The 7,407-nt window shown below is 38.9% G+C and overlaps 1 pseudogene; it reads right to left on the bottom strand.

Moving 5' to 3' along the window:
- Positions 1–5,541: 5,541 nt before the first annotated feature.
- LOC149228788 (protein NPG1 pseudogene) lies at positions 5,542–6,882 on the bottom strand (annotated as a pseudogene).
- Between the last annotated feature and the right edge of the window lie 525 nt (positions 6,883–7,407).

A 7,407-nucleotide genomic window follows, 5' to 3' on the forward strand; every position in this document is an offset into this window, starting at 1 on the left:
TAGGATTAAAGGTCTCAGAATGATAACATATGGGTTTACCGTGCTATGTCAACATTGCTCCCATGGCATAGTCACTGGCATCAGTTTGAATCTCAAATGGTCTTTGTAGATCTGGTAGTGCTAGTACAGGTGTTGTACTAATTTTTTCTTTCAAGGTGTCGAAGGCTTTCTGATGTTTGCCTCCCCACTGAAACACCTTATTCAATCCTGTTAAAGCATGTAAGGGAGCTGCAATCGAGGAGAAGTTAGAAATGAACTTCTTCCAATATTGTGCTACTCCTAAGAAGCTTCTCACTTTTGTAGCAAACCTGGGTTTAGGCCAGTTCACAATGACTGCCACTTTAGAGGGATCTATTTTCAGTTCACCTCCCCCTACTATATGACCCAAGTAGTTTAGAGATTTTTTTATCAAATTCACATTTTGAGAGTTTAACATAAAGTTTTTCTCTTTTCAAAACATCTAATGTTTGCTTAACATGCTTTAAATGTTCTTCCCACATTTTACTAAAAATCACAATGTCATCCAGATACACAATAACAAAATCATAAAGAAAAGGTCTGAGTACATCATTCATTAATCTCATGAAAGTAGCAGGAGCATTGGTCAAGCCAAAAGGCATAACCATCCATTCATACAATCCTTGTTTTGTTTTGAAAGCAGTCTTCCATGCATCTTGCTCTGCAACTCTGACCTGATGGTATCCACTGTGCAAATCCAGCTTGGTGAAATAAACAGCTTCCTTTAATTGATCTAAGAGATCATCTATGCGAGAAAGGGGATAATGATTTTTTATTGTTATCTCATTCAGTGCTCGATATTCAATGCACATTCTCCACGAGCCATCTTTCTTTCTCACCAAAACGATTGATGACCCACATGGTGATATGCTAGGCCTGATGAACCCTTTCTCAAGCAACTCCTGCACCTACTTCTTGATTTCAACATTCTCTAAAGCAGACAACCTATACATCCAAATGTTAGGCAAAGGAACATCTTGCTACAAAATAATATCATGTACTATGCAGACCTTTAGGTTCTTGAATTAAGACATCATACTCTCAAACAACCTTTTCTATATCAGCTTGTTGTTCATCATTACAACCCTCAAATACATTGGTTTTATCAGGTTTCTTTTCCTTTACAACCATCAGTAAGAATTGTTTGCATGAATTTATCATTCTTTTCATCTGTCCTGAGTTTATGAGAGTATAATTATTCTTGAGCTTATGAGCTCTTACAAAGTATTTGATTCCATCTTTAACAAGTAGATACTTGTCCTCAGCTCTATCGAAAATAACCTTTCTATCATACAATTAAGGACTTCCTAAAACAATTCCACATATATCCAAAGGAATTATTTCTAACTCAACCTCATCTACAAATGCTAACACAAAAGAAAACTTGAGTTTGCACTGTCTAGTCACTTGTAGTTGTGCTTTATTATTCAACCATCCTAATGGGTATGGTTTCTTGTGAGGTGGAGTTGTTGATCCCAATTTCTTTACAATTGCTTCAGAAATTAGATTTATTTTGAGCCACTATCAAACAAAGTATCAATCTTTTGATTTTTGGAAATAACTCGAATATGGAAAAGTTCATGTCTTTTTCTCTCATTTTCTTCATCAATAACAGATTGAGCAGAATTGCTAGTAGATGCTTCAGAATTCTTACCTTTTATACCTATGGTTGCTATAGTTGTTTCATCTCCTGAGTTTGACCCCAAATCTTTCTGAATAGCTGCAACTGTCTTCTTCTTCTTGCCCTCAGACTTCTTAGGTCTCAGCTCTGGATGCAGAATCCAACAATGCTCATCATCATGCCCATCCTTTTTACAGTGAGTGCATGAAGCTTTGGCTTTCTGTGCAGTGTTAGCCTTCCTTGCTTTCCACTTCTGCTTTCTTTTCTCCTTTCCCTTGCTTACAGTGGGTTGTGATGGTCCCCCAACTTTTGGATTTCCATTCTTTCCTCTAGTTTCTAGATGAGTAGCTTGTACAAATACCTCATCTATACTAGTGGGATTAAACATGAGGATAGTATGCCTCATGTAGCTGTGTAGACCACCAATGTACTTCAAAAGAGTCTCTGGTGAGTCTAATGAGATACCCAACATCAATGCTCTTTTTCTGAATTCTTGAGTATACCCTTGCACACTTTTCCCTTTCAACTGTCGAAGAGTTTGCTAACTCATCATAGCTTGTTGCATGTAGGCCAATGGATAGAACTACTTTTTGATTGTAGAAACAAATTCACTCCAGACAGAGATGGTCTTACTATGTTTTTTCATATCAGCTTGGGTTTTGCCTTCCCACCAAACCAAGGCAGTGCCTCCTAGGTGTAGGCTTGCCAGATGAATCTTACTCTTGTCTGAGTCTATGTTCTGTACTCTGCAATACACATCAATTTGTCTAATCCAATTTTCCAACTTTTCAGCATTTAGCTCTCCATCATATATAGGCAAATCAAATTTAACATCTAGCTTGATCAAAGATGTTTTCTTATTATGTACAGGGTTATTAGGAGGTGTGGGAAAGCTTTCCTCTTTCCCCTTTCCTTTGGAGTGGTCATGGGAGTGAGACTCATCTTCTTTTTTATCTTGTTTAGAACCTGATGAATCTTGCACATTATGCTTTCTAAAGTCTCTGTACATTTCTTCTACCATAGACTTTATGGCTAGGAAACTCTCTATGAATTGATGGTTTGGCCCAACAGAACCTTCCTCCGACATTGTCTTCCGAGGATAGACTCTCCCAATTTCAGGATTAGTTTCCACCAACTCTCCTTCTCCTAATTTGAGCTTTGATCTTGTGAGCATTCACAACTAAACCAACACAAGCTTGTCTAACCTTACAACCTAGAGCTCTGATACCACTTGATCTGATATTCACCCTATGAGTGACATTAGTTAAATATTTGTTAAATAAAGGTATTATAGACTCATGTGCTGGTGTGTGTTGTATGTTATTTAAGCAACGGATCGATCAGATTTCAAATACACAGAAATTTAAATGGAAAGACAGTAGAGAAATACAGTAAACAAACACAAAGACACAAGAAATTTAATAAGGAGTTCACCTTATTCTCCAGGGCTACATCTCCGGTCTAGCTTTTAGTGGTGGCCTTGTTTTATTGTGTCTTTAAGCATAGAATTACAATACAGGGACTCAATGTGAGTTCTCCTGAAGCGGTTTTGCTTGGCAGGGTGGTTCTTGGATTCCCCAAGCCACTTGAGTATACAGAATTCTTCTTCCTACCAGCTCTGTGACCTTCTGGTCTATAGGGGAGTGCCCAATGTGGTGCTTAGCCTGGACAGATCCTCTCTGGGATGGCTTGAATCTTCAAGCTCCCTGGTGCTCGACACTGCCTCTGGTCAGCTCGGCCCTCTGTCCTCTTCTACTATGCTTTACTGTCTTCTTTCTCTGTGTATTTCATCCTTCTCTTGGGATTCTGGTTCCTTCCTGTGTCTCTCAGGGTTCTCTGTCCCTCTCTCTGACTGAGTGACTGATTAATTGATTGACTATTCATGGCTTTTAACCATTCGTTCCAAAACTGTTCGGTTCTTCTTCCGCCTCTATCGATTCACCCTCTGCAGATGTGCTTCGAGTTCCCTGTTCGGTGTCATCATCAGCTCGCAGGGAGTGGCCACATGTCCTCCTCTAAATGGTGCCAGCTTGCTTCATCTGTTCGTTTCTTCAGTTACGTCATGGATGCGTTCTTCCTCCACTGTGGTAGTCAAACAGATTCTAAATCCTTCTAAAATGCAGCGTAATCCTTCGTCAGTTCTGTTTCCTCCATCAGGTGTAATCGTAGCCGTCCGATCTGGGGCCTCCAGATCTGATGCCATATGCACGCTTCGCGCGGTTGATTTGCTCAACCGATAGCGTGTGATCAACGGCTGTTTTCTCTCACCTCCGCCTGCCACGCATCGATCAATGAATGGAATTGCTCCACTCTCGTCCAAAACCTTTTACCTTTTAAGGGCACCCCGATCGAAACCGCCGGTTTCTAGACCGCGGGTCCTGCCTTTTTACTTTTAGCACTTTTACCTTTTCCGCCCGCAGTTCTCCGGCTCCCAATGTGATCGAGTGCTGGGGCTTCCTCCATTTCGGCCATGTTCGCCCAGCGCCGGCGCTAATTGCGCATCAAAATCCAACTCCGTTTCCCGATCCGGGGCTCCCAGGGGCTAATTTGGCCTCTCGTGCAGTCTCCATGGGCCTTAGTCAGCGCACTTTGACTGAGGTCCTCGTCATTTCACGCTAGCTACCATTTCCACTGGTTCAGGGGTGTTTTTGATCGCGGTTCTGAATTCTTTAGAGATTTGTCTTGACTTGATACAGTCATGGTTCTTTGACAGTCTTTTATGGATCCAATTCGGATCAATTGGAGCCGTTTTTGTAATTCCACTATGTTTATTTTGGGCTATTTTCTGTGACGTTTCTGCAAATTTTCTATATCCAACCTTCATGTATATTTTCGGTATCCAACCTTCGTGTATATGCCACTTTTCAAGAGTAAATAGCCATGGCAGTTCGCTTCACGGGCCACCCTTTTTATCGCCGTCGCATTCCCATTTCGTCTGATTATTTAAAAAAATTCCCCTCAAAAGCCGATCCTCGTAGAGTTTCAATGTAGGCATGCAGAAAATCGCCTGAGATGATAGTCGAAGGGAACCAAGGTTCATCTTTTGGTATTTCAAGTAAAAAGTGCGTGTAATCTGTGTATAGGGTTTTGGTTTATTTATTTATAAATCTTCTTTATTCGTCTTGAGTTTGAAGGGTCCAATTGGCTAATCACGTCAACAAGGATTGTGTTTTGTATTATAAATCGTTTCTATTTTGGGGAAATAAAATGCTTCTTTATTAACAAATAGCACCAAGGTTCATCTTTTGGTATTTCAAGTAAAAAGTGCGTATAATCTGTGTATAGGGTTTAGGTTTATTTATTTATAAATGTGCTTTATTCATCTTGGGTTTGAAGGGTCCAATTGGCTAATCATGTCAACAAGGGTTGTGTTTTGTATTATAGATCGTTTCTATTTTGGGGAAATAAAATGCTTCTTTATGAACAAATAGCAATATGACGATAAGCATTTTATGAAAAAGAATGGTTGCAAGCATAACCACCACAGGCCCTATGGCTGAGGGCATTAACCTTGTCAAAAAAAATTAAATTGGAACTGGTTAATATAAAAAAACACAAGAGTTTAATGTCAGGAGGCAATGATAAGAGCGACTCACTTACTTACAGTTGCTTTGTTGGGCTTGTGAACAGTGTTATACACCTGAGTTTGTACATTTGAATCTAACTGTGGAATTCTGTTAAGATCATGAAATACGTAGAAGTTATGGTGTGCAGAGACACCACTGTGGGATTTCACTGATCAAATCACAAATTTACAGTGCAGTTTAATTATTAGACATTTTGGAGTTTTAATTGGAATGAGGAAAAAAAATATATCAATTTTTTTTTTTTTTTTTTTTTTAATTGGGTTTGAGACCTCTCCTTATCGACAACAGTCATATTCCATCCATGCCAATGAACTCTCAAGTCACTAAGACGAGTATCATCAGGATTGCCTTCCCATCCTTAAGCTTTGAGTTCCCAGCTCGCACAGGCTTCCTTTGAGCTTGAACAAGAGAAAGAAGAAGCTTATAAGTTTCAAAAGCATGCATAGATTGTCCCTGAGCAATCTGCAATTTTGCTTTTAGACGCAATAACTCTCCTTGTTGCCATTTTACTGTCTCGTCTAAGGCAGCATCAATGATAATTTTAGCATCAGAAAAATACTGTTGTGATGACAAAACAAGGGCCAAGAGACTCCAACCTTTTAATGAAGCCCCTGCCTTCATAGCCAAATACTTCTTTGTGCAGTCTAGTGCTATGTTTAGATTACGTTGCTTAGCATTTTCCAACGCAAGACTAAAAATCACCTCAGGATCTTTAATTTCTGACACTACAGCTTCTTCCAAAGAAATAAGAGCCTCATGTTGCATCTTGGTTCTTTCAGAGTCAGAATCAACAGATCTAGCTTTCCTCCCTAGGGCAACCCCAAGCAGATGATTGGCAACACCTTTCATGTGATCAAATTTACATTCACAGGTTTCCAATACTCTATTTGAATAATGCACACCTTCGTGAGAATATTTTGAACTTTGTCCACATAATTTTGCAGCCAATAGAGCTGTTGGGCTATGATCAGGCTTCTTGGAAAGGTCTAAAGTTTTCCTCACAAGATTCAAAGCAATATCATCCTGATCTGCAGCACTATAACAAAGAGCAAGGGTATACCATCGATCCAATCTGTTGTAGATACCAGGTATCACTTCTTCAATTTTTTCAGCTAAGGTTTCAAAATGTCCTGACATTGACAAGGAAAAAGTAAGGTGATCCATGATTGTAGGATCCCAAGGAATCTTTTTGAGTGCAAATTTTTTTAAGGAGGATAAACAACAAGAGTATTGCTTCTTCAATATTATTTCTAGGAATAATGCACCCTCCACTTGAGATCCTAAACTTGGTGGACCAGCTTCAATACCACCATAAAGCAAGAATATAGCAAACTCTTTCTATATTTGGGCTAACCGTTCAAAATCCAGTCTCTGAGGATTAATTAAAGCTCTTCTATAAGAAGTTATTGCTTCATGGAACAAGCCTGCCTGTTTCCAAAGTTCTGGAAGTAATTCCACTGCCTTGCTCACAGTCTCTTGCAATTTGCAATCATCTTCTCCAAAGGCATCAGGCATGCCACGAGGTAGTGCAGATTCAACTGTCTCTAACACAAATTTGCACTGTTGAGCAGCTTCTTTAGCCAGTCCAGGCTCTTGTAGCGACTTTTCTTTTAGAAGAATGGCCTCAAGTAGTAAACTGACAGCTTGCATTGACATTAATTATTCTCATGCAACTTTGAAGCATGTAATGGTTTCCAGCCTTTTAGATATGCCACTTTTAATTGCTGCATGTTATGGATATGAAATCTGTCAAATTGTGGGTGTCAACCTGCTTTTTCCCATTGTAGATGTTTTTTTTAGTAACTTTAGCTACAGAATAGTAGTTTCTGTTTTGAGAAATGTTTTAGGTCAAGGCTCTGCTCCATTGAAATCCCTAGCTTCTTCTGTATTGTGATTTAATGCACAATTGTAGCACTTGTGGGTGGCTGTTCTTGATTCAATTCAGTCCGTCAATAAATATTGTTAAGGTATTGCTATATTAATGGATAATCTTTGTATAATATCATATTATCTATCAAGTATTATAGGATTCCAATCAGATTAAGTGTAGAGATCAGAATTATTTTTCCTTTATTCTTTGTAAAATAATTGAAATTACATCAATTATAAATTTTGGATTTTTTCATTGGAAACTGTAAGTGTGTAAACGAGGTAATAGAAAACTCTTAGATACCAATATTT

Source organism: Pinus tabuliformis, chromosome J (assembly GCF_031772625.1).
Source record: "Pinus tabuliformis cultivar Carrire ecotype Pingquan chromosome J, CPIR1, whole genome shotgun sequence".
NCBI classification, from domain to species: domain Eukaryota; kingdom Viridiplantae; phylum Streptophyta; class Pinopsida; order Pinales; family Pinaceae; genus Pinus; species Pinus tabuliformis.